General features: G+C 58.1%; 1 protein-coding gene across 4 annotated transcripts in view; it reads left to right on the top strand.

Moving 5' to 3' along the window:
- ZNF469 (zinc finger protein 469) overlaps positions 1–27138 on the top strand; it is a 212027-nt gene that overhangs the window by 168062 nt on the left and 16827 nt on the right. For 3 of the 4 annotated variants that reach the window (XM_068693679.1, XM_068693678.1, XM_068693680.1), the window contains 2 exons: positions 1569–1675; positions 26279–26349. The gene's annotated coding sequence lies outside the window, so the exon portion shown is untranslated. The remainder of the gene's footprint in view (positions 1–1568; positions 1676–26278; positions 26350–27138) is intronic. The other variant, XM_068693681.1, reaches the window with a different exon arrangement.

Here is a 27138-nt window from a genome sequence, read left to right as displayed (position 1 = left end):
CCCTGGAATCTGGCATCCTATGGATGCATGGAGGCTACAGAGGGGCTGTTTTAAGGGTTTTTCCCCCAAAAGTGGTGCATCACATCAGCCAAACCTGCAAAAAAGGCTTACCTTGGAAGGCAATAGCCAAGGTGGTGCCGAAGCCTGGGGGCACCGGGGGAGCCAGGCTGGTGGCACGATGGTGGCACGAGCCCGTCCCCATTGCCCCCATCATATTTGGAGCCACCAACAGGCTGGAGGCGAGCCGGGCAAAGGCAGCCTTTTTCAGCCCCTTCCTTCTGGTTTTTATCAAAACAGGCCTTTGCTGAAATTGCGCAGGCCTTTGGAGAGCTTTTGGCCCAAACCGGTGCGCGTTACCCTAGAGCAGGTTTCCGCGGGACGTGGGGCGTAACGGGAGTGAAAGCCTCGTGCGGGCAGCGTGGACGGGAAGGTGTCCAAGGGCACGGCCGAGATTTCACTACAACGATGAAAAACGCTTGTTTGCTTCTGGGGAAGAGAAAAAAACAGCGAGAGGAAGATGTTGAATACGAGTAACTCAAAACTGTGCGCGCTTTATCGCAAACGATGTCCAAAAGTTGCCGGAGCCCTGCTATGCCCGCCCGCAGGAGCCAGCCCGGCTTTCCAAAGGCTGCTCGTGGAGGTTGCTGTAAATAAATTCGGGCTCGTCCGGGGGCTGCCTGGACACCGGCCAGGCGAGGGTTTGTGCTGAAACCCCGCGTGATGGCCGAGGTGAAGATGACAACTGATTCTCTGCGCTTCGAGGCGCTGCGGAAATAATCACCGCAACGCGGACGCGGTCCACGGAGAGTGGTGCCGACCCCAGCCCGGCTTCCAGGCTTTACGCCCGCTCCCCTCGGCCTCTCACCCTCAGGAATTGGCTTTTTGGTTCTTAACTTTTCACACGAGCAGGGGCCAAACTCGCAGGCGGGCAGGGCCTGATCCTGCTCGCCCCGGGACGGCCGCAAATCGGCCCCAGCCGCCGGGAGGGCAGCGGGGTGGCTCTGGATTTACTCCGGTGTAACTGGGAGCAGGCTGCTGGTGCGGAGGATGTGTGCCTTTGATATTGTAACCTAAAACTGGCAGCTTTCCCTGCTCTGGCAGGAGTTGAGAAACATTGCCATATGAGCTGGTTTTCCAGAGGGGCCTGAAAATGCAATCCATTATCTGATATTTTGGAGCAGCTTTTTTAATTAAGGCTCTGGCTAAAGGGCTGATTCGAGAGGTGTGTGGGTTTTTTTTATTTTCTTGTCCTTAGGGACTTGGCACATCCTCGCGTCTGTCACCCTCCCGAAACTACGGAGTCACTTTTCCTCCCGTGTCATATTCGGAGCGGAGCCTTTTTATTTTTTATTTTTTTTTCCCTTTTCATTTTTTTTCTCTCTCTTTTTTTTTTTTTTTTTTTTCCCCTACCAGAGGTGCAGATAAATCATTAGAGCCTCCGCTCGGCTCGTCTCCTTCTCCCGTAGCCCAACTTCTGTGCGCTACTGGCTGGTGCGGCTCGGAGGGGGCGTGAGCAGCGCGGCTCCGTGCCTGTGGTCAGTAATGAAGACTTCTCTTTTTATACACAGATTACGGAGGAACTGCACGGGCTGAGACGGCAGCTCTTAATTCCCCGACTTTTTGAATTTCCAGCCGAGGAGAATGCAGCCCTCCCCTCCGGTCGGCTTATGATGAGGTGAGTGAACACCCTTTTGGCGTTTGGGGGCTCGCTCCCCGATGGAAGGTAAATATTATTTTTCGTTCGGGGCGAAGGACGGGGAGGGAAAGGCGAATGTGCTGCTTGCCACATGTCAGCGTTGGGTTTTTAATACCCCAGCCCCGGTGATTTCCTAGGGTTTGTTCTCCTGCCTGGTCCGCCTCGCTGGCGGGTCCCGCGTTTCGCCCCGCCGAGTCCCCCGAATGCAACTTTTCTCCCCGTTTCTCGCTCATTCAATGACTCAACCAAGGCTTGTCAGCGCTAAAAAATGATGCCGCCGCGCTGCAAAGTATTCGGGCTATTCGTGTCATCCCAGACCTTTAAAAAGGAAAAAAAAAAAAGGAAAAAAAAAAAAAAAAAAGCCTGGCTGTTCCCCTCGCCACTGCCCCGCTCTGCGCCCGTGGCTCAGCCCGTCCCTGTCACCGGTGGGGGCCCCCGCGGCTGCCCGGCGGGCGAAGGGTTAATCCCGCTCCCCCCGCCCCGAGTTCAGCTGCAAAAAATATGAAGTGAGGATGGATCTGCTCATCTGCTGAGCAGAGAAGTTGCCTTTGATGTCAGCCCTTCCTTCCCTCCTTCTCCTTTTTTTTTTTGCTCCCTTTTTATTTTTTTTTCTCCCTTTCTTATTTTTTTCCCTTTTTTTTCCTCCCTTTTTTATTTTTTTTCTCCCTTTTTTTTTTTTCCCCCATTTTTTCCCCTTTTTAACTCTTCTCCCCATACTGGCCACCTCGCTGGGGGGGCTCAGAGCACCGAAACCTCTCCCTGCAGAGCCACAGTCTTAGACTTGGGGGGGTCCCCCTGGGAGCAGCCGCCCCCCTCGGGCATCCCCCCCCTGGGCAAACTGTCCCCTACCCAAAAATCCCCAATCCCCCCCACCTCTCCTGTCCCTAGGGCTGGCCCCGAGCCAGGTCCCAGTTCCTTTTTCTTTATTTTTTTTTCCTGGGGGGGGCGTTGAGGGGGGGGTTAACCCCTTTTCTTCGAGGCCGAGGGGAAAATCGCCGCGGCCGCTTTAAGGCAGCAGTCCCTTTAAGCGACTTTCCATTTGCTGCTTTGGAGAGCTGAGAATTTGGTTTCCCAGATTTCCTTTGAATTGTGTGCAGTAGTTAGAGGGAGTTTAAAAAAAAAAAAAAGAAAGAAAGAAAGAAAGAAAAAAAAAAAAAAACACAACTACTGTACGCTCGGGAAACCTTCTGCAGCAGCAGCAAGATGCGGGGAGAAAGGGAAAAAATGAGTGTTTTTTTAATAAAAAAGTCGCCTGCTGCAATTTTCCTTTGCTTTTCCAATCCCGTTGCCTCTTCCCTGCATGGGGAGCGGTGGAATTGGGCAGTGGCAGGGAGGGAACCCCCTGACCCCCCCCCCGGCCCCCCCTGGGCACAGGCTGCAGTGGGCACCGATGGGGTTAACGGCGCTCGCCAGCTGGGGAGCATCATAAATCCGCAGCCGTGCCCCACCAAATTAATTCGCACTTTCTTTTCCTAACGTTTGCGCCGAAAAAGAACTTTTTAAAAAAAAAAAAAAAAAAGACAGAGAGAGAGAGAGAGAAAGAAAAGACCCTAAATAAATAAGCAGGCTGGAAGGGGGCTGGGGGGGAGGCTCTGTTTCCTCAATTAGCTGGGACTTGCCTTCTCTTGACGAACGGAAGGCAGCGCGTTTTAGCCTCTGGATTTGTGGAGCTTTCTCCAAGTGCCAAGTCTGGTTATACGGGGACTTGGGAGGGTTCGCTGGAGGAATCCGAGGCGCGCTCTGCTCCGTTAACTCCTTCGGGGCCGAGCGCCTTATGGAGGCGCGTGCCCGAAATGTGCACAGCCGAGGAGGAGGAAGAGGAGGAGGAGGAGGAGGAGGCACCCGGGAGCTTTGGGGAGGGGGCTGCCCATTGGGACCGGTGCTGGAGGAGAGATGCTGGCACCCGGAGAGAGCCGGGACACCCTGTGGTGGAGCCAGGATGCTCGTCCTCATCCTCAGCGGGGCTCTGGGGAAGGCAAAGAGCCCCTGGTGCAGCTGTGGGAGGTGGGGATGGGTTTGAGCGGGGTCCTCGTGCGCCGGAGGAGAGGCTGAGGGTGCGTTTTGCTGCCCCAGTGTCGCAGCACACCTGGGCTGTGCCGTTTGGGGCCCTACGGCACCGCTCCCACAGCCAGTGGCCATAAAAACAGCAATGGGAGGAATTGCTTTGGGCACCTTGAAAGCATGGTCATGTTTGGGGGAAAAAAAAGCAAGAATTGGCTGCAGAGCACCACCAGCAAACACCTTCTGAGGGGGAGCTCTGAGGACACCCCAACGGGGCCGCTGCAGGGAGGTGCTCCCCAGCAGGGCGCAGTCACCTGTGCCGCAGGTTGGTGAGGGCACGTGGGGAAACACCTTCTCCTGTCGGGGAAAAACCCTCCTGGACGTGCAGAACTCACACCTGGAGCTGCTGCGCCCTCGCAAAGGGGGTTTTGGCCATGTGTGGATGTGGGATGTGGTGATGTGGTTCCTGAGGACCCGCTGTGCTTTTGCCCCGTGCCCCACGGTCCCCATCGCGCCCCGCGCTGCGCCTGGAGGGCAGCCTGCCCGCCCCCACCAGCACACCACGGCTCCTTTCCCCCACGCTGGAACTGTAAAGGGGCCTTAAAAAGGAAGCAAAAGTAACTTAAATTTAATTTACACTCACTTAGAGGCCTCTTTACGTGGCTCGAGGAGCATAAAGGGGCCTTAATGTAGCTGGGAATCAGCCCCCCGCGCGTATCTGCCGCCTGACTGCGGGGCATTCACGGCGCACAGCCTCACCTCCAGGCCAGCTTTTAATCCCTGAACCCAAAGATTACAACGTCTGAGGAGGAGCAGCAGCAAACCGAGTGGGGTTAGACCTCGTTTACACGTGGGGAAAGTGAACTCAGGGCTGGGCTTCCAAGGAATGGCTTGCAGGGAAGCGTGGTCATGGCTTGCCAAGAAACTTGCGCTACCTCACCGCGAAAGTTTTATTAAAAAGGATCGACTGTCTGCCTGCCTGCCGAGTCGAAAACCATTATCTCCTTCGGCACTGCTGTCTGCTCGGCCTTGGAAGCTGGACTTCTCCTCGTTATCGGCCTCTCCTGCACATTTTGGGCAGGGAGCCCTGCGGGCTCGCCACGGTCGGGTTTCTTCTGTGCGCCGCGCTCCGCCGGCTCGTCTGTCACCGTGGCTCTGCATCCAGGGACTCGTGATTAATGAATCCTCCCCCCGCGAGCACGGCCCTGTTGCTGCTGGACCAGCACCTAGATGCTCTCGTGCCTCTTCTGTAAAGCAGAAAGGAGCAGGGCGGAGGGGCAGAGGGCTCCTGGAGGGGACGGCTGGCCGTGCTCCTGGTGGCCGAACGCCCACTCGCATGGATGCAGCTTCCCGGGAAGTCTCACCCCGCTCTTGCCTTGTTGTTATCACAAGCAAAGCCTGCTCCCGCAGCTTCCAGCCAGGCGAGGACATGGGATGGCGGCTGTGCACCCCAGGAGGCTCCAGGAGGCTGTTTGGGGTTTGTCTGCGTCCCTACAGATCCCTGCTGCTCGCTGGCTGGAGCCCCTACAGCGACCAGCCTCAGCACCACGTCGTGGCACAGCCAGGAGATGTGTGACACCAGGGCCAAAAGCATCCCAACCCCAAGAATCCCAAAGCCACTGCTGTCCTGGGCTCTCCGCACCCCAGAGGAGCTGGAAGAAGTAATTTCCAACCCCAGGTTTGGTGGATTGGAGCTCTCTGTGTGGGTTTCCTGGGGTAAAACCCAGCAGGCGTGCGAGAACCAGGGTGCCCCTCTGGAGCGCAGCGATGCAGCATCCCTCAGCCTTCACGGTCCTCCGAGCTTCCCCGAGCTATTCCTGTGGATTTTGTTGGTGGTTTTTTTTTTGGTTTGCAATCTCACCGTCTGATTTATGGACACATTTAACGGGCACCTGCTCCCAGCACTGCTGGGCTGGCAGGCGCAGAGCGGGGCCGGGAGCGCAGCACACGTGTGCCGGGCTCTGGCAGGGAGGCCAGCAGGTATTTGCTCTGCGTTTTGGCCTCCTTGCAAGGCCGTCCTCCCCCGTGCCAGCAGCCCTTGCTGCCTGCCCACCTGCTTTCCAGGCAGCGCTCTGAAACCTTTCCCCAGCCTGTGGCTTTTCCTGCGGGTTGTCCCGTGTCCCTCGCGCGGGGACAGCTCCTGGCACCCAGGGCGATGCACAGCAGCTTGCAAACCACAGGCCTCAAACCTCCCACCCTCACCCTGCCTCGATAGAGATCTCCTTAGGAAGGCATGTGAAAAATGCAGCCGCAGGCAGGCATCGGTGTCCCTTGAAAAGAAGAGCCTCATCCATTTTCGGTTGGGAATCTGCTGCTTTTTAATTACGGGGAAGCGCCGGCCCCCTCCCCAGCGCTGGGCAGCGCTGCCCAGACGTCAGGAATTATCCAACGCCCCTTCCTGTCAAGCTGTCGGGTTTAATTAGCACCCTCCTGCCCCAGCCCGGGTTAAACCCAGGCTGCAATAACAGCGGGACTGCAGCCCGGGGCACAGGAACACCTTGGGATCACCGCCCGGCGAAGGCAGCGCAGGGGGACCCCCGCTTCTCCCAGCAGTGCTGAATTCATTCATTTTTCCTCATAGCCTGACCCTGCCTTCACAGCCCCCATCAGCCCAGCGTGGGGATGCTGCAAAGTCGGGGTTTGTGGAGGAAGAGGAGGAGGAGGCAGGCTGGGAGCAGGGGGGCACAGTTGGCACGAGCAGCTGGAGGCTGCCTTGACCCCAGGCAGCTTTGGGAACGGTTTTCGTGCACCAGCACCGGGCTGCAGAGAAATGAGAATGAACCCCGTGCTCTCCTGGTACTTATCAGCGTCCAGGAAGCAAATTTTTCCAGCTGACAGCCGAACGCAGCATTGTGCAGTGCCGAGAGAAGGTCCATCGAGCTGTGGACGGCTTCCAGAGCCAGCTGCTGGAGCAGAGCTGACCTGCTTGGCCGGCCCCGGGCCAGTAACTCGCTCGTGTTTGCATTTAATTACAAAACGTTTTAAAAAAAAAAAAAAGCCCTTTCTTTTCACGACAACAAAGCCTTGAAGCACACTTCAAAGTGGGGTTTCTGGGACAGTTGCATACCTTTTAAAAATAGCCCTCCGCGCACGGTGCCAAGCGGTAAATGGATTGCAGAGGGCAGGGCCCCCACGTGGGGCTGCAAACAGCCCAGCGAGCACCACGGGGCGGCCCCGAGGGATGCACGGGGCTGCACTTCTGCTCTCCTTCCCTGGGGGGTTTTGAGAAAGTTCCTTGCAAAGCTCTGGGGAGGTGGCAGGGTGGCAGCTTGGAGCGTTTTGGGGAGCGGCACCCACCCCGGCACAGACCCCATTGCTTGGGGGTCACTTGGCAAGTCAAAACCGAAATGCCCATGGCAAGGAAAAGGCTGGAGGGGAAACTGAGGCACCGCTGGCCCAGAGCTGGTGTTGTCCCTGCTTTTTGAAGGTTCTCCTGTCCCTACAGCCCAGCCTTGCTGCTGCTCATGGTCACCACCCCAGGGCTGGTGGCCGGGTTTGCCTTTCTCTGGGGATGTATCCGTTCGTGTGCGATGCCTGGTGGGCACCTGGGAGCCGGGAAACTGCTGCTGAAGATGAAGAGCTTTGACCTGTGCCACAAAACAAGGTTCGGGTCTCTTCCCCGTTCCTCTTTCCGAGGCCACCCAGGAGGTGAAGTCGTGCAGGAGGAAATCCGGCGCTTTGGACGAGGAGCAACGCGAGCTTTAGGGGCAGAGGATTACTTTATAAAACCGCCTCATCCTCTTCATGCACCTTAAAAAGCCATCCCCCTTTCCAGGACTGCACCAAGAGTGCAGAACCCCACATTGGGAAGGAGCAGGGCACGACAAGAGCCGGCTGAGATACCAGCAGCATCCTTTGGGGTCGGTGCAGCTGGATGTCCCCAAATCCCCTAGAACCACCCCAGAACCCTTCAGTCGCTCCTGCCCAGCTTGTGTCCTGCAGCATCACCACTTCCATCACCTTTGAGGGTGCCGCTCCTTTCCTCCAGGGTGAAACATCCGGGGAGCCAGCGCCTTGTAGGGCCAGGAGGAAGCACCGCAACCCCAGCAGAAGCAGATTGTTATCTGCAGGAGAGGAAACCTGGTTCCCAAGGAAAAGGAGACCGCGTTTAACTCCGGGAAAAGCTCTCCGTACTTGAAGCGTGCTTTTCTTGGACGGCTCCGCTGTATTTGTGCAGGCTGGTATGTGGGGAGTAATTAGAACCTCATCCCAAGCACTTGACGAGCGTGTTTTCCATTCTGGATGTTGACAGGTCAGGCTCTCTGGCCGTCCCTCTGTGCCTAAAAATGTTGACATTTTATCTCTGCTGAAAACAAAGCAAGGGCCCGTGAAGCTCCTGGGCCACGGGGAGCGATGGATGCTCCTTGCAGCGTGGCAGTGGCACAGGGGATGCTTCATGTGCCTGTGACACCATCGGATTCCCTCTGCCCAGATTTGGGGTGCTGGGCATGGGGTGAGTGGCCCGGCTGCAAGGAGGAGCTGCTCACACTCAACTGGGGACTTGGGCACCTCGCAGCAGCCACCGAAGAGTCCCCACAGCTCCACGAGCGCAGGCAGGGAAAGATGGCACTCCAGGCCAAGGGTTTTACTAAAATCCCTGTGTCTAACCTGAAAGCAGAGAGGCGGGAGGATGCCAAGGACGCATCTCACTCTTCTCTCTCCAAAAACCCTTTTAAAATGGGCAGGAAATGCCCAGGAGGCAGCCTGGGCTTGGAGAGCTGAAGGAGCTGCTGGAGGAGGTTGCAGCGGCTGAACCGAACTGAAATCATTTCGGTTCATTCATGAAACGAGCCCAGAAGGACTCGTGCACCTTGTGCAGCCTGGGAGGACATCGGGAACCATCCCTGTCCTTACCCAGCATGGTCCCCGTGTCCCTGGGTGTCAGGGGACGGGATGCAGGGGATGGAATACAGGGGACAGGGTGCAGGGGATGCGCTGGCTGGGTGCAAGGACCCACTGAGCCATTTCTGGATCCCCGTGTCGCAGGATTGCCTTCCTCCTCATTCTCTTCCCCTGCAGCCCAGCCCCGCTGCCTAACGCTGCTCATTTCCTCTCCCCATTAACGAGGGCTCGGAGCGAAAAGCTGCACGCTCCGGCTGCCCTAACCCCGAGCTAAACCGGCAGCCGGGGCGCACAAAGAGCCGCCTGTTCGGCCCTCGCTGGCACCGGCCCCTTGTCTGCTCCTGACACAATGGTGTTTGCCTTGGCCGGCGTGCAGAGGCGTGCGAGGGAGCTGGTGGCAGGGTGTCACAGCCAGCAGGGTTCCCCCGTGCTGCCGGAGAAGCCGCTCAGCACCACGGTGCTGTACGGCCGCGCGGGGGGGTGGCCGCGTGTGCAGGACCTGCTGCGTCGTCACGGTGACTGATGGCCACTTAGAAATTAAAAAATATATATATTTACTGCTCCAGTATTGTTCCTGAAATGGGAAGTTTGGGCTTTTTTTTGTGCATCTCTTTTTTTCATTGGACATTAATCTCCGGTGGCTCCAACCTGTGTTTTTGGGTAATTTTTCCTCCACAATGCTTCCCCCAGCTCCAGCAGTGCAGCAAGTGCCGTGCTTCCCAGTAGCATATCCACCCAGGCTGGGGGTTTATTTCATATGAAATCCTTCTGAGCATGTTTTGGTGGCCTCCTCTCCAGGGCGAGAAGCATTTCATTGCCATTTATCCGACCCCGGCTCCTCCTGGCTGGTGACGTTACAGCGTGGTGATGGTGCGGTGGTGGTAATTATTGTGCAGATGACTGGTGCAGATGACTGGTGATGATTTTAATGAAAACCCACCCTGGCTTTCACCCCGAGTGGCCAGGTTAAACGTGAGCTTGTTCCCTCGAAGCCAGCTGCGGGTGGGAGCAGGTGAAGCTGCACTTTGGAGAGTGGCTGAGCTGTGCCGGGATGGGTGCCCCCTGCCACAGCTCCCCAGTTTAATTCCATCTGCACCCCCCCTTTCCTGCCAGCCCCACCGCCTGTGACGATCAGCTGCTCTGCGTTTTGCACGAAATCAGCAGGTTTTTGTGCCAAGTTGCCTGTGATATCATTTCTGAGGCGTTTGTAATCTGGCTGCGGTGCTGCAGGCTGGGCGAGCTGTGGGTGTGCACCGCCGAGCACCGCGTGCGCGCAGGGTGTGCTGGTGGGTGGGCTGCGAGGGCTCTTGAGGTCTTTTTGTGTTTGTTGGTTGATTTGGAGGAGCACCAGGGGATATTGCAGGAGCCTGTAGGTGCTGTGGAGGTTGGAGAAACAAATCTCCAACAGCAAAGTGGCCGGGTCGGGGCTGTGAGCCCAAGTCTGAGCAGTGTGCGATGCCGCAGAGGGCCTAGGGACAAGCTTCAATACAGCTTCAGTGCATAAAAAAAGAAGGGAGAATCCAGGAATTGAATCTCCTAAGCTTGTTGAAGAGGAGGGAGGTTTGATTTCAGGCTGGAAAAAGCAGCAGGGATGGAAGGCACCTGGTGGCTGAGGCTCCCATTGAGCCGTCTGTGCTGCCGAGGCTGCAGGCTGGGCAATTCAAACGGGAAAGCTTTTAGAAGTGGGGCTAATTAACTTTGGAAGAGATTACGAAAGCCGTGGTGAATTCTCTGTCACTGAGAGAGCCTGCATCAGCCTCTGGACGCCGGTGCAAAATATCTGCTTTCATTCAACCGCAGGCTCTCGGGGCGAGGCCAGAATCCCTCGGTGAGACGTTGCTGGCCAGCGGCGCGCTGGAAGCCAGCGACTGGCTGATCGCGGGGAATAGTAGTAAGCTTAATTTATCACATACTTCTCATCCCAGAGCACTTCCCCAGGCCGAGCCATCTCCGCTGCCAACTGCTCGCAGCGCTCGCTTCAACCACCCGGGCTGAAACGTTTCCTGGGCTTGGGACGGCAGCGGGGGCTGCCGGGAGGCTGGGCCAGGTTGCTCCGCAGAGCCGCTGCTCCCAGGAGAGAGGAATCCTTCCTCCAAACGGAGCTCCCCAACGGGATCGTTGGCCAGGGAGGGTTTCACAACCCTGGGTTCACAGCAAGGTCCTGGGGATGGATGCAGGGCTCGTGTGGTGCGGATCTGGTCTGCGTCCTGGTGGGTTTTGCAATCCGACGTGCCGCCCGTGTCTGCTGGGTGGCCTCGTCTGTGGCCGGGAAATCTCGTGGCACCGACTGCACGAGTGGCACCAGCACCACGAAGGGTTCAGCGCACAGAGATTTCCAATCAGCCTTCTGTCCAGGCCAGGAGACCTTCACAATGGGGCTGGATCGATCCTGAAGGCCAGCAGCAACTCGTTTCAGTATTGCTCGGTGTCAAAAATTCCCTTGGCTGTGTGTGCCGTGCGCCCCAGTGCGCGCCGTGCCGGGCAGGCTGCAGAGCACCCCTGCACCATCCCCAGCGCCCCAACCCTGCAGCTTCCAAAGCCATTTCCCGAGCAGCCTCCCCCTGCATATTCCCACACTCCGGTTGGGAATTACCTCCAGGGTTCATTTATAAACCCTGACGTTTCGTTTCATTGCTGGTGCCCCGGCGAGGGCCGGGCGCGAACTCCGCGCTTTTCTTCCACGCGGCTCCCATTTATTTCTGGGGCGGATTAGGAAATCGCGGCTGTCACTAAACGTTAGCCCGGCTGTTTCATCAGCGCCACCCCCCCTGCGAGCTGACGGTTCATTAGGGCGCTGTGCCCGTCGGGATCCTGCCACCACCTTGGCTGGGAGAGGTTTTTCCTCGCCGCTTTGCCGGCGCAGCCCCGCACGCGGCTCGGTCGCGCCTCGCGCAATCCGAAGCAGCTGTCCAAATGCAGGCAGCGATAAGTTAAAACTAACAAAAATAAAAGGGCTCCCCAGGTAACGGCTTCTTACCCCGGTTATCATTTTTATAAAGTCCAACGGGAAGCAAGGGTGAGGCCGAGGGGCTGCTTGGTGGCATTTCTCAGGCTGCGTCGAGCCCCTCGCGGCGCAGGGCGGTGCGGTGATGGGTTTGTGTGCCGGGGGGGGGCAAACGGTAGCCCCGTTTGAAAGGTTTCGTGCCCTTTCTCAATTCCTAAGTAAACCTCTCGTCCCCCTGTCAGCTTTGATTTGTAACCATACTCGTGGCATCTGGTTTTCATATGAAGCGTGGAATACAGGGGATGCTGTCTGCTCGCTTCTGCCCAGAGCTATTCATCTGGGGCCGGCTAGCGAAAAAAAAAAAAAAAGAAATAAAAAAAAAAGAAATAAAAAAACAGCCCGCTCCTGAAAGGCACTAATCATCGCGGAGGCGGCCGGCAGAGAAAGGGGCCGCTGTCCCCGCGCTGGAGCAGGGCAGGATGCGGAGCTGGGGGCAGGAGAAGGAGGAGAAGGAGGAGGAGGAGGTGGGGAGCCATCACCCACCCGCAGGATGGGGACCTCCCAAAAGCATCCCGGCACGTTGGGATGGAGACGGGGACAGGCTTGCAGGAGGGCTCTTAAAAATGATCAAGGGCACGTGCATGTAGGACACCTCCCTCTGGTTTGTTCCAGCAGTGATTCCCCGTGCTCTCGGCAGCATCGTTTGGCACGGGGTGCAGCTGAGCATCCCGAATGCTGCCACACGCGGTTGCCGGTGCAAGGGGATCTGCTGCCACGAGGCTTTTTTGCATGCTCTTGCAGGGTCTTGGTGATTTTTCCAGGAGTTTTATTGGGATTGTTTCAATGCTGTGTGATCAGAGCCGGCTTTGTGGATCAGGTGGTTTGCTTTTCCCCCGTGCCTTGGTGATGGCATCCACAAAGCCGGGAGGAAAACCTGAGCTGGAGCCAGTGCTGGGGCACCAGCCCTGCTGGTGGCTTCTCAGGGATGAGCCCATCCCCTGGTTGTGGAGTGATTTGTGTGATTTGCTTTGTGGCAGCAGTGAAGAGCTGCTTCTGTGGGCTGGGACCTGCATCCTGAGACCCCTGACCCCGCAGGCAAGCCACCCCCATACCCCACAAAACCATTCGAGAAGCGCGCTCTGACATCATGTATAATTTTAACCTGACGGTCTAACTTTCCTAAACCAGCAGCTTATTTTCAGCAGCGAGGAATGCTCTGGAGGAAGCAATTTTATTTTCCCTTCCCGTGCTGGATTTCCTAGGACGCAGCCTTTGATCCAGGCTCCTGATGTTATCAAGTAGGAAGCTGCAGCTCTTTGAAGTGGGCTTCATGGTGCGCTTTAAACTTCTGGGGTTTTGAAGCCTCCAGCACCAGGGACATCTTTTGTACAGATCGCCCCGGCTGCGCATCACGGGGCTGGGGCTGCGAAGGATCCTAACCCTGCAGCATCAGGGTTAGGAGCTCGCAAGAGCAACATCCCATGGCACAAATCTGCCCCGTCCCTGCTCCGGGAGATTTGCTGCTCCAAGGAGCCCGTGGGGTTTGGGCACTCGGCTGCCAGTCGTGGCCGTGGTTTTCAGCGTCTGGCCGTGCCGCTGGGACCCGGGGCGGTGGAAATGGGTCACGTCCTGAGTCCTGAATTGCTGCACGGCGGCGCCGTGGTGCTCGCAGGGTTGTGCTTGTCTGGGTCGCTGGAAAAATGAAGCCAACTTTCTGCTTGGCTTGGGCAATTTGCCTGGATTCCCGGCCGGGTGGTCAGCACCTGTCCACAACTTCATCCCCAAAACGCACCCTGCTCCTCGCCCCGTGTGTCCGAAGCGGTGCCGTGGATCCAGCTGGGAGCACAGAGGTTTCCCAGATTCCTTGCTGCTCTGCTCCGTGGGATAACACCTCTGCTCACGTTCCTCTTCCCATGCCCTGGGTGCTTGTCCCAGCGCCGTTCCTTCCCTTGCTGTTTGGTTTTAAGCAGGGAAAATCCACTCCGGTTTCCCCATGGCATAAGGATGCTGGACACATGCCTCAGCCCGTGCTGCTTCTGGCGGCTGGACGCCTTGACCTGCTGGGCTCCCCCTAGGTTTGCACTGATCCTACTACCCCGTGGGTGTTTTAGGGCAGAAAATGGTGATTTTTCTCCCCCTTGCAAGCCGTGCCCTGAACTTGTGTGCTGCAGGCAGAAACCGCATCGATTGCGCTGCTGAGGCCACCACAAAGCAGTTCAAGCTCTTCCCTTGAGAAAGGTTCACGAGGAAGATGGAAACTAGGCCCTTAATGCCCCAAGAATTTTCTTCTCTTTCCCCCGGCCCATCTTCCCTTCCATAAACTTTCAAGCTCATCCAAAAGCTGCAGCCTTCTGCTTCCATACATTGATCGCAGGACAGGGAAGCTGCAGCTCTGCCAGCAGCGCAGGATTTCCATCGAGTTCTAAGTGGAAGCAAATGCTTTAAAAGGAAATTAAATTTACAGCTCTATAAAAAAAAAATGCATTTTATTGCTTTGCCTGTCATTCCGGAGAGGCAGGGAGATAAAGGAATGCTTTGCATTTGTCTCTCGTCTCGGAGGCCGGAGGCGAAGAGGAGCAAACCCACCAAACACGCAACCGCTGGGCACCCGGATCCGGCCCCGTCCCAGTGCCCAAATCCCCGATCCCCGCAGCTCGGAGGCGATGCTCGAGGCTGCTCCGTTCCCCCAGGTGGGTGCAGGAGCTGCGCTGCCTCCAGCAAGCACAGCAGCACCGGGGGCTTCTTCCCTGGGGGATGCGCAGCTCCTCTCCGCGGTTTATTGGTGAATCTCCTCCACACGCCGTCACAGCGCTGATCGGGGTGCTCCGAAGAAATGACACTGAAATACTTGGGTTAGGCATCATCAAAAGCCAGCACGGTGAATTTTTCTGCAGAAAGCGAAGGCAGAGGGGCCGTGCCTTAATGGGAAAAGCAGTGTGGCATGGGACCACGAGGGGCCAGCTGGCTGCGGGCTCACCAGCGCGGCACGGCGAGGTGCAAAGCCCCAGGATGGGTTCAGCGGCTCCTCCAGCTTGGTTTTTGCACCGACATCCACAGCTCGTGTGCTGCACGCAGCCGTCCTCCCAAGACAAATCCTTCCTGGGTCTGAGAGCCCACGGGGTGCCCGTGGGGAGCAGCTGAACATTTCTCTTCCACTGCAACGCGCCACAAAGCCGACGCGCCGAGCGTTTGGGCGGAGGAGGAACCCTGTCCCGGCCCCAGCCCTCCCAGCTGTGTCAATAGAGGAGGAAGAAACAAAAGTGCTCTTTCTTCGCCTGTTGTTGTTGCAGAGGGGGACACGCCGGTGGCAGTCGTTGCGCGGGGATGCTGGCTGGATGCTCGGGATGCGTTGGATGCGGCCGAGCTATCCGCAGCCTGGTGGGAAGCATCCGACAGCAGGGATGAGGGAACTCCCAGAAGGTCTGCTCGTATCTATATGTTTCCTTTTTCCTGGGACATTATTGAGCAGAGGGCAGCTCACTAAAGGAAGGGCTCTCTCACTTTTTCCCCACCGTGGGGCTCAGCCATGACTTTTCCCCCAGCTCCCACCAAGTGCCCGGAGTGGTTGGGACACCCTGGGACACCTCGGGCCAAGCAGCAGCAGCTTCTTCAACGCTTTGCAAGACCCAGCTGGGTCTGGGCACCCATCACCTGGTGATGCCGGGCTTCGAGGCACCAGGTTTTGCCCATCCAGCCGGGTTGGCCGCGTGCCACCGCCCCGGTGACGCTCGCCATCGCGGCGGTTCCCCGAGCAGCCCAGGTGCAGGCAGCGGTGGCCGCAGCTGCCGCCCGCCCCTCGGGCGAGCTTCCTCTCATCATCCCCACGCACAGCCTCCCAGCCCCGCCGTCAGCTGTGAAAACAAGAGGAGCAGGAGCACGGGGCAGGGAGATGCAGCCGGCTGCTCCGGCAAAGCCCCTGCGCCCACGGGGAGGCAAAGCAAGGCGATGGCGCAGGGCGAGCGGTGCTGCGTGGGCAGCTGGGGCTGGGCAGGAGGAGGGCACCCGGCCCCGTTAAAGCTGGAAGAGGTCGGTGTAAGGTCGGTGTAGCTCAGCATGCCCGGTGCCAGCAGCAGCTTCGAGGGATTCTCTGGCAGAGAGGAGAATAAAGTTTAAATGGGTGTTGAGCCCGAAATTGCGCACAAAGCCCGGTAAAAGACCCAAATGGAGAAGCTGGTTCTTGGGGAAAGTGTCGGGAGCAGGATGGAGAAAAAGCAGGGATTTCTCCCTGCCTGCAGGCATCCTCAGGTGCTCCTCATCATCCAAACTCGCATCACCGCAGCTGCTTCTGGGATGAAATTAATGAAATGGGAGAGTTCAGTCATTGTGACTGCTCGCTTTAAAGGCCTAAGAGCCCAGCCTGGCGCTGCGGGGCTGAGTCACCCAGCGAGGAGATAAGCGGCGTGGCGAGGAGCTGCTCCGACTCACGCTTTTCCATGAAAAGCTGCAGATTTATGCGCAGCACGCGCAGGGGCAGCGTGATATAAATCAGCTGCTCTCCTGTGTCATCTCCATTGCCGCCGCCGGTTCCCACGCAGAGATCCCTTTTAATCTCCAGGCTGACAGGGAGAAATCATTCCTCGCCGCTTCTGGGGACAGGCAGCGTGCCGTGGGCAGGAGAAGGGGAGTCCCGGAGAGAGAGCGATGTTTGCTGCTCCAAGAAAGCACCTTCCATCAGCAGATACACATTCCGGAGGCTTTTTCCCTGGATGGATGCACCAGTTGGTGCCGTATGCGTGCGACGGATCAGATTTGGGGTGCCAAGCCCTTGTCCCCGTGCAGCACCGCGGTGTCAGTGCTCGGGGACACGAGATGGGGAGCCCCCCGGTGCCTGGGTTTGCAGTGCTGGTGCTGGGCTGGTTGTTGGCAGCTGCAGCCACGGAGAGGAAAACAATACACAAGCGCCCCGCAATTAAACAGCCTCCTAATTGCAGCGCTACACGCGGCTCTTCCGCTGCTTTCTAAGTTTGGTGGCGTAATTACAGCAGCAGGGCAGAGGCAGCATCTGGGCTCCCCCCCGTGCCAAGCCCTGCCTTCCAGGGATTTTGGGATCTGCCCGTCTGAAGCCTGGCAGCCGATAAAAGGGACGAGCAACCCCCCCGGCTCCCCTGGGTTTGGCACCACGGGCAAAGTCCTCCGCGCCCCCTGCGGCCCCCGCCGTGGTTGTGGATGGCACGGGGGCAGGCAGCGGGTTTTGCTGTCCTTGTAGCGTGCTTTTGAGAAAGAGCTTTAAAAGCAAAAAACAAAAACAAGTCAACTCCTGTAATTCCCAGTTTAGAAACCCGCGGCGAGGAAGATTAAAGGGTGGCCAGCGGAAGGAGGCTGGGTGTCAGGACGCTTGGACGGACACGGGCGCGAGGGAGTTGTCCTCCTGCTGTGCCTCCATCTCCTCGCCTCGGCTCAGTTTTGGGGGACCCAGCACCATAAATCCCTTTTTTTTTTGGCACTCCCTGCTTGTTATTGTAGGATCACTCGTGCAGGAGGGGTTTTTTACCCTACTACATACGGGGCAGGCTGGGGCTGGCCGCTGCTGGTTTCCCTTTGGTGACACCTCTGCCACCACCCCGCGAGCCAGCCCCTGCACCCACGCTCCCTTTTGGGGGAATCCAGGCTAAAAACACCTCTCTGCTGTGGCTGATCCCATCCTGGGCCACCCAAACCCCTGGAAAAGCCCCGTTTGGGTGCGGGTGGAGCCAGACGCACAGACGGGCGCGCAGACGGATATTTAATTCTTCTTTTTTTTTTTTTCTTTTTGGACTGCGGGTTTGAGGAATCCCGAGATAAATGCCACTTTCTGTGTTAAAAGGAGGGCGCCTTGGATAGGCCGGGGGGAGGGAAGCTGAATCGCGGGCTGTGTTTTCGGGGGAGAGGCGGCTGGGGTGCCGAAGGGTTTTCCATCACACAGGCGGGTTTGTGTGGGTTCACCTGGGCAGGAAGCGGCGGGGTAAAGCGATACCCCACGGGGCACGGGGGGCCCCCGCTCCAACACCCCCTCTCCCTGAAGCCGAGAGCAGCCGGCGGCTCGCTAATGAAATAAACAGCCACTTTACGGCAGCTCTCGCGCCCGGCACCATGTGCGAAAATTATTACTCGCTCCGTTTTGTTGGAAAAAGGGAGGAAAAAGAAAAAAAAAAGAGCACGGCGGCGAGCGCTGCGTGCGCTTCTTTGCGCCGCGGCCCCGTGGTGGCTTTCACAAATCCACCTCCAAATTCACGCTGGTTTTCGGAGGGTGCACGTGTCCCCAAGGGGAAGGAGAGGATGGAGGGTGTTTGCGCCCCATCCTCGTCCCGTTGCATGCGCAAAAACCCTCGCGGATCCTCCTGCGAGCGGCTCCTGCGTGCTCCCCCCCTCCCTGGATTGAAACTCCAGGTGAAGGAAAAATCCAGGCGGGCTGTGAATTCACTGCACAGCTATGCGGGGCGTGCTGAGGCTGCGGCAGCACCGCGTCGCTCGTTGCTAAATAGCAGAGGGAAACGAATAGTTTCCGGTGGCCGTGGCATTAGGGATTGTCTGGGGTGCTCTGTGCCGGGAAGGAAAGCGATCATGGGCTGAGGCGGCTCTGGGAGGGGGGGCACTGCCCCTGCCCCTGCCCCTTCCCCGGATGGAAAGCTGGAGAAAACCCCCAAGGAGGGGGATTCTTCCCTTTTTTCAGAAGTGAGATTTATTTGTGTTTTTTGTGTGTGAAAACTTGTCACTCTTTGGAAGAATTCCGTTTTCCAGCCAGGATACAAAAATACGCATTTTTTCCTCTCTCCAGGCTCCCAGAGGGTTGGGATCTTTTTGTTCTTTTTCGTTAATCCTCCGGAGGCTGAAGGCGAGGGGAGCGCTGGGACACGCTGGAAAGCTTGGAGCCGGGTCCCTGACACCACAACGTGCCCCGAGCTCAGGGTGCTGGCCCCAGTTCCCCCAGTTCCTCCCAGTTCCTCAGCAGGACTGGCCAACCTGCAGGATGCTCGGAGCCATCCCCGTCTCCTTCCCAGCGCCTTTCAGCTCCCTGCAGGCTGTGCAGGTGCCCACTGGGTGCGTGAGCTTTGGTGTGGGACAGTGAGCCACCGTGCTTGGGTTCAGGCCCTATTTTGGGGCTATTTCTGAGCTTTCCAGCTCCTTTTTATTTGCAGCATCACCTCGACACGGTGATTCACCCCGCGGAGCAGCTGCATCTGTGTTTTCTCTGCAGGAAGGGCAGCAGCATCCTTCCCTCAGACCCACTCTTCCTTCGCCCATGTGCTTTACGCATCTCCCTGCTCGGCCTGAAAGCGATGCCCCAAAACAGAAGGGAAATTCCCCATCCTCATCCTCACTTTGCATCTTTTGAGGGCGAGGAGGGACGCCGTCCCCCCTCGCGGCACGGCGCTGTGCCCGCAGCTTTTTCACCTCCAGCCAAAGGAAAATATTTGCGCCGTGCCTTTCCCCCAGCCCTCCGCGACCCCCCGCGCTAATTTCTCAGCTGATGAAAGAAAAATACACAAGTGTGAGGAAGGGGATTTTGTCGCTCGGCGGGCCTCGGGAGCAAACCTGCCTCCCAAGCAAACAGAGCCTGGGCTTGTCCCGCCAATGAATATTGGCATTATTCAGCCGCGCTTGCACACGGATGGTGCCGGCTTAAAAAGAAAAGGAAATTAAGGGAAAAAAAAAAAAAAAGCCGAAGAAATGCTCGGCAAGTTTTCCCACCTTGCTATTTTGTGGTTTGCGCCCTCTCCTGCTGTGCTGGGGGCACAGGGACTTTACAAAAGCTTTGGGGACCAAAATTTTGGCCTCCCCTCACCTGGATGATGGTGGGCTCGCCGCAGCATCCCGCGATGCCTTGGCTTTGTCAGAGGGCAGGACCTGTTTCCTGAGGTTTGGGCGAGGGTACGAGAGCCACAAGGACCTCTGGTGCTGTGCCCCCTCCCCATGTGCCACCCAGGGGGGCTGCGGGTGCCCCGCTTTGTCAGAATGCTTTTTGTGGGTTTCTCCATGAATTTCTGCGCTTGTGCAGGGCTCGTGGCAATAGTCCTGGTCCGAGCAGCCCACCCTGGGCATTTTATGGCGCAGGATGTGCTAATCCTCAGGGGTTTCATTGCGCTGCCAGACACTGATTTGGAGACACGTGGGCATGAGAGGACTGCATCAAAACCTTGGTCTCACCTGGAAAAAAGGGAGAGGAAACCCCACGAAGCACCATGGCAGAGCGCATCTGCCTTGGGGCCTTCTGTGCAGGCATCAGGGCTTTAATGCCAGCCCCCAAACCCTCCCCAAACCCGTCCCAGCCCCTGGTGCAGGCAGAGGCTGCCGGGCGCTGCCGTCCTGCTGCTCTCCAGCTGGGGCTGCCGGCTCCAGTAAAGCGCCCGCGCGTTCCCAGCATCTTTACGAAGCAGCCGATTGAAGTGCGCCATGAATGCGCCTCTGTTCATCGGCCTTTTTATAGCTCCGCGCGTTTTTTTTGGCCCCCGAGCCTTTTCTGCTCCCGGGGAGAACACAGAGGGCATTTCTCAGCCTCGGCGTCCGCCGCGAGACGGAGCAGGCAAATGGGAGGGGGCTCGGCGGGTGCCAGGCAGCTCCCCAAAACGCAGCGCTCGCATCTCAGCCGTGCCCCGCCGCGGGCTGAAAGCCTGGCACCGCTCCACCGATGCGTTTTGCAGCTCAGATGTGAAGGCAGCATCGTGCCGGGAGCCCGGCAGAGACCTCGGCAGCTGGTGGCACGCGGTGTTTGCACCGTCAGCGCTGCCACCACGCTGAGCTGCAAAAATTGCTGTCAGCGTATTTCGTCCCCCCGGTGTCTCCGTCCGGGCTGCGTCCTCTGGTGCTGGCTGTTTGCTGCAAAGCCCCAAATGCGAGAGGGGAGGGAATCCTCCTGTCTGAAGGTGGATTTGCTCCCGTCCTGCAGACGTAAGATGCGACATGCTGGAGGTGATGGCGAGCTGGTCTTTCAGCAATAGCAGTGGAGGAAGCCAAAATGGATTTTCTCCACCAAAAGACAAGGGAATGGCCACGGCACCCATCCTGCTTCGTGCCCTCCATCAGGTGCAACTCCCTGCGCCGATGCCGTTTCTCCAGCCCCTGGGGCAGGTGGGAGCTTGGAGGCCCCCCCAGCACCTCCAGCCACCCGGATTTGGGGAGGGACACCCCAAAAAGCCCCCTCCCCGCTGCCTGGCCGCCGCTGCCTCGCGCAGGCGCTCCCCTTCCCCCAGGCCAGGAGCCATCTGCTTCTCCTTCGCCGCGCGGAGGATTGCAAGGCGCTGACGCACACCGTTGGCCGAACAATGGGGAAATGTTCTGGAGCAGACATAAATCAAGGGGCTGGGCAGCGCGGACCTGGTCGCATTCGGTTTTTCCAGAGGACATCGGTTGAGGAAAGGAGTAAAGAGGCAGTAAATTAAGCAGGCAGGCAGAAGCTGCGTTAAAACCCTTGCTGGAGGCTGGCGGGGACGGGGATGGGGATGGCTGCGCACGTGGGTTTTGTCTCGGGGTCTGCGCCACAGCTGCAGGTCCGGGCAGCTGAGAGAGGCTGTGAGCATCCAACGGGGCAGCATCGGGGTGGGGGGACAGGCACCGGCCTCTGCCCTGCCCCACAGCCCTGCTTTGCCTTTCCCGGCAGCGCTGATAGCAGCTTCCCGAGCAGGAGGCTTTGGGTATGCAGTGGGGCTTTCTGTTCCGGGCTTATCAGGTCAGCAAAAAACTGCTCAGGGCTTGGCAGGAGCGCAGGGACGGCGCCGGCACGTGGGTAAGGCAAGGAGCGTGCTGGGGGTTGTCCCCAGTGACACTGGGACACCGCGGTGTGGCACGGGCAGGCGTGGGTGTGAGCTCACGTGGGGCGTGGGGAGGGGGAGCCTGCGTGGCGGGGCATTTTGAGGTCCCTGTGTGCTGGGTGGGCAGAGGGATGGAGCGTGGGGAGAAGGTGGTGCAGCCCTGCTCCTTTCCTGGAGCGCAGCCCCTGCCCTGCCGAGCCTCTGAGCGCACCTGATCCCCGATGTGCCCCTCACCTGGGCATCTGGGCACGGGTACACGATGCTGCTCAGAGCCACAGCTGAAGGGCTTTCGCTCTGGTGCCTTCCAAAGCACGTCTCCATCATCCCCAGGGGAGTGGATAGGAGCGCACCCATGGGTGTCCCACCGGGGGCCTGCCAGAGGTGCCCACCCCCGTGAGATACCTGCCAGGATGCAGCATCTCCAGCCAGCTTTGCGTTTAGCTCAGCACCTCGTTCGCTTTCTATTTTTCTGCGCGACTTCAGCAGGGACAGCCTGGGGTTAAAGCAAACCTTGCAGTGGACGTGGTCTGGGGCTCTCGCTCAGTCTGCAGGGTGTTTTCCAGCAAAGCCATGCGTGGGCCTGCTCCCCCCTGTGCCCTGGGTGTAATCGGATCCGTCCCCCACCAAGCAAGCATTTGTATTCGGAGCATTTTCTGAATGTTTTGCATTTGGGAGCCACACGAGGAATGTCTGCTGGGGAGCGCGAGCAGCGTGTGAACCCGCCGACACGCCTGTGCCCGGCCCAGGCTGCGCTTTGGAGACCTCAGTCCCATCTCCAGGAACCTCCCGCTGCGAGCCCCACAGTTTTCCCAGTGCAAAAAGGCTTTTTTTGGGGTGAAATCCTGGCTTTTTGGTCATCAAGCACTGTTTGCAAAGCACCAGCTCCGCAGACATCTCCCCCCTGCGCGCTCCCACCGGCACCCACCTCCCACCGGCCACCTCCTGGCGAGCTCGGTGCCTGGAAGTCGCACCCAAATCGCACCGAATTCGCACCGAATTCGCACCGGAATCGCACCGCAGGCCCTGGACGGGTCTCAGCACCGCTCCTCGGAGCAGCCCCGGGGCCCCGCAGCAATTTGCGGCCGGCTTCTGCTTCCCTCTGCAGGGCTCGGGTGCGCACTGCAGCGCGCCCCCGCCGCCCTCAGCTCGCTGCTCGGCTGTTAGACTTAATCAGGAAGGGGTTATATACATATATATATACACATGTATATATTTAAAATCCGCTTTTCTTTTATACGGGGCAAATTATTATCGCTTTTAATTGAAAAAAAAAAAAAAAAAAAAAAAAAGGCTGATAATATTCTGAACCAAATTTCTGGAAGAGAATAATTAACAGCGCAATAAACCCCCAAAGGAAATGCTCATTAATCTTGTCTTTCAGAAGCAAAAATTTCAGAGGAGAGCTTATTTAAAACATTGCTAACAATTATAGGAAAGTTGACAGCTTAAAAGCTCCCCAAATCTAGCCCAAGTCTCCTCCTTATCAGATCCTGCGGTAACGAGTTCGGGCTGGACGGGAGCGACCCTGCTGGGGGGGACACGGCCAGGGTGGCCACTGCCACCCGATGTCACCCACCCGATGTCACCCGTCCTGCACAGGACAGTGGAATAGACGTGGGAAGGATGGGACCAGTGCTGTCCCCAGCCACTTGCCCATGGAAAGGGGACTCCCAGCACCTGAGGAGCTTCAGCAGCCAGCGAGGGCGGAACCAGGAGCTTGGAGACGGCACCCACCTCATCTGAAGTCTGTGGCTGTGTTAATTGCCACGAGCCAATTAATTTCCCTCGGAGCAATGGATGTGTGTGTGCCTATGCAAAGGCAGAGCAGGCCGGATGAGCGCGGGGCAGATTCTGATCTCTGCTCCACCGGAGCTCGCCCGCTCCCGCGGCAAACCTGGCTCCAGCACGGCTCAGGCGCGACGATGCCGATGGCGAGGGGCTGGAAGAGCTGGCGCTGCTGGTGCTGCAGGAACACGCCGAGGGATATAGGGCAGCTTGGCTGGGTTTGGGAGAGTTTGGGGGGCTTGATTTTAGCTCATCGGGTGCACCCAGGTGCGTGCCTTTGGTGATAAAGGGACCAGCGCAAAGAGGGACGTTGGTGGCACTGCAGAGAGGCTGGGGCACAGCAGGAGGGGGCACAGGGTGACACTGGCACCGTGGCCATGGCCCCCCCAAGCCCCAGCACAGCCACTGCAGCAGACGTGCCGTGGAGCGAAGGGGACAAAAAGGATGCCAAAAGGACACAGAGATAAATGAGGCTTGGGTGAAAATAACGGTGATGTTCTCATCTGCTCTCGGGTTTCCTGTCCCTGTTTGACCAGGGCTGTGAGCAGGAGCGGAGGGGAAGGCAGCTTGGAGCAGACCCAGGCTCTGCCGGGAGGAAGGAAACGTGATATTGGCCTGGGAATGGTGTCATTGCCTTTTCTTTTTTTCTTTTCTTTTTTTTTTCCCCTTTTTTTTTGGGTCACGACAGGCTGGGCGGGAAGTGCAGAGCGGGGCCCTAGCTTGGGAAAGCAGGACGGGGGATGCAGCCGACGTGCCGCGCCGATAGCCCGGCTCCTGCCTGGTGACATCGGCCTCGTTCCCTGTCCCACGAGGGCTGGGGGCACCTGGGTGTCGCAGCGGGGCTCCCCAAAACCTGGTCCCCCACCAGCACCTCCGTGAGCGCACACCGTCACCTCTCACCATCTTCCCCCGGCTCCTCTTAAGCAGCTGCGCGCTCGTCATGGTTTGCACAGGGGTGTGGATGGAGAAGGTCTTGTAAAATATAAAAAAAAAAAAAAAAAAGGGAGAGGAAAATCCTCCCCAGCCCCTTTTGGCTTATGCAAGCTCGCTCTGTGCTGCTAGCGGATCTGCCCGGGTCACGCAGACCTGGGGAGATGCAGCGATTGCGCAGCCACCGCACCCGATACCTCTCCAAGGCCCTGGCTAAGGAGAGCGCTTAATCCCACGCTTAGTTCCGTGTCTGTGCCCCGAAGCACTTAGCAAAGCACTCAGCAAGAGCCTGGTCCCATCCAGGCACGCCTCCTTCATCCAAATGAGGTGGGTTCAGGCAGAAACAACCCCGCACCCACCCGGTGCTCTCCGTGCTCGGCGGGGCACCAGCCAGCTTTGAGCCTCCTGCTCTTCCTTAACGACTCCAAGCAGTGCCTAAGGAGTTAATTTGGATGAAATCTCTTTTTCCCTGCTCCTCTGCCCTGCTCCAGACAGGTCCTGCTGCGGCGGGGACCCAGGGCTCCTGCGGTCCCCTCCTGGCTGCTCTTTGTCACCCGGAGCCATCGGTTTCAGCAGGCAGCTGCCCTGCCCCGCGCTGCCCCGCGCCTCTTATCTGCGTCCTGTTAAATGATCTCAAATATGTGATATGATAAAGACAAACAAACACCCGTTCAATTTAGTTCACCCTAATGCCAGACTCTACTTTTACCGAAGTAATTAAGATTAATGCAGCTGATAATTTGGGAAGCATTCTTAAATGTACCCTTCTGGCAGCATCTAACATGTAATTTTACCTTAGAAGATTTATCGGAGCACTTAGGTAACAGATAGTTCCTTAGCAAACAGGAGCATTTAGAAGGAAAATGAAAGATTAATATTTCTTAAATAAATGTCAAAATAGTCATTCTTTATTACCGCGCCCACAAAGATGCTGCTGTCAGTCCCAGCCCCTCTGCTGATCCCCGGAGGAGATTAAACCCACGCAGTCCTGGGGGCTGGCGAGCAGGGCGAGAGGAGGTGCTCGGGTGCCTCCTCCGTGGGATTCTTGAGGAAATCAGGCACTTTGGAGGGCTCTGCTCGGCCATACCAAAACAGACCCGAACCATTTATTTGCCATCAGCCTTCTTGTTGCCTTTGGGAAGGACTCAGCAGCTGCTGGCTGAGCCTTGCGATGGGACCGGTGGGCTGCAGCTGGTTCACACCCAGCACCTCCAGGCTCCCGTGGGCGCTGGGTTGGGCGTTATGGGATTTTCTTTTTCTGGGTTGCCTCGATCCACCCATCCCTTCTTATTCTGCCAGCATGCTGGGGTGACCTCCAGCCAGGGCTGAGCCCTTTTCCCTGCCTCCTCTCGTTCCACCACCCTCTCCATCCGTGGGACGCCTCCGAGGTGCCCTGGGGGGCATTTTCCAGACGTGCCAGCACCTCCAGCTCAGGCGGCGCAGATATTTGGGAGGGAGCCTGGGCACGGTGCCGAGACCCTGGCATGCAGCACCCCCACATCCCGCGGGGTGCCCGGGCAGCTGCTCGGCTCGGCGCGGGGACGTGCCCGCGGCTCGTTTGGAAGGAGGCTGTGTGAGAGCAGCCCGAGGAAGGAGCAGGACTCCGCGAAATCTGGATCCAGATTGAAAGCTGGACTCTCACCAGCTTGGAAATTCAAAGCTGTTCGGATCCAGAAAATCAATTTTTGACCATCGTGAGCAAGGAGCTAACTTTAGAAATAACCTTCCAGCTCCTCATCTGGCCAGAAAAAAAAAAAAAAAAAATTCTGCTGGAAACGGCCTCTTGCGGTGCTCCTCGCCCTGACAGAGCCAGACCAAACCATCCATGTGTGTGTGTTTGTGTGTCCACCAGCATCACTTCCAGCCCCTCCAGGTCCTTTTCAAGCCTCCGCACCAGTGCGCAGCCCCCCCATGCTGTGAGCATCCCGTGGCTTCTCCTCACGGGACCCCTCAGCCTTTCTCAGCTAAAGCACATCTGTCACCAAACCTTCTCCTTCGCTCCCCAGCGTGGTGCTGGCCCCGGTCCCCAGCCCCAGCCTCCCTCCTTGGGGACAAGCAGGGATGAGGGATGGGGTGGGATGTAGGGGATGGGGTGGGATGCAGGGGATGGGGTGGGATGCAGGGGACGGGGTGAGATGAAGAAGAAGACGCAGCCCCTTTGGTTTTCCATCCCCACTTTGGTTTTCTGGCTCCTGCGGGCACCCAGCTCGGTGTGGCCGTGGCAGGACGTTTTTGGGGAGGGAACCCCTCCTTTCCACAGCCGCCTGCCAGAGCCCAGCCCAGGCGCTCGGAGCCACGGTGCCGGCAGCCAAGCCAAACACGGATTCCTGACATAGTTCTCTCTTTCCTTTGCAGCCAAGAAATTCATATTTCATGGGAGGTGGAAGTGAGTCCCGGCAGTAGCGGAGCGGCGGAGGGGTGCCAAGGTACGGCCAGCTGACGGCGCAGGATCCGATGCTATTTTTGGGAGCCAGGAGCTCAGCTCCTCATCCCCGACGGGCTCAGGGGATGCCACGACCCCCCCCCGAATCCCTGCTCGTGGTGATGCCGGGGCTCAGCCCCCGAGGCTGTGACCTCCCCAGCTGCTTTTCTGGCCACGCGGCCCCACTGCAGCCCGGCCACAAGAGACAGAAAGTTTAAACAGCCCCGGCTTTGAGAAGGGGCCAGTTCACAAGAGGAAGGGATTTTTCACAGCCCCAGCCAAAGCCTCGCCGTCAGAGGCGGCTGCTTGAGCCGTGCGGGTGGGATGGGTGCCCTTGATGCAGCACTAAAACGCCCCTACATGGGGCAAACGCACACACACATGGGCTCTTTTTGTGCCCCCCGCCCGGCCCCATGGCTTTTCCCTTTTTCCCTTTTTCCCATTTGGGTTTGCAGTTTCTCTTTCCACCTGCTCCCACACCCACCTCCATCAGCTCGGAGCTGTGGCTGCAGGAAGCACAGCGCCTCTGGCCACGATACCCCCAAGGTAGCAGCCCCCAATTCTGGGCTCGCTGCTTACCCACAGGGGGGGGCGAACCCCAACCGGGCCCCCCCCACCCTAACCAGGACCCCCTTGTGCCGAACCCCACGCACCTCCCAGCCCTATCAGGGCTTGGCGGTGCCGGGCAGTGTCCATCGAAATGGCAAGAACAGTTCCTGCCCCGATAATCTGAGCAGACGATACAAGCGGCAGATAGGCGAGGGGGAGCCTTTATCTGGGCGATGCGCAGATG

This window comes from Anas acuta, chromosome 10, assembly GCF_963932015.1.
Source record: "Anas acuta chromosome 10, bAnaAcu1.1, whole genome shotgun sequence".
Taxonomy (NCBI): Eukaryota; Metazoa; Chordata; class Aves; order Anseriformes; family Anatidae; genus Anas; species Anas acuta.
The sequence above is the reverse complement of the archived record's forward strand: the minus strand, read 5'-3'. Positions and strand labels throughout refer to the sequence as shown.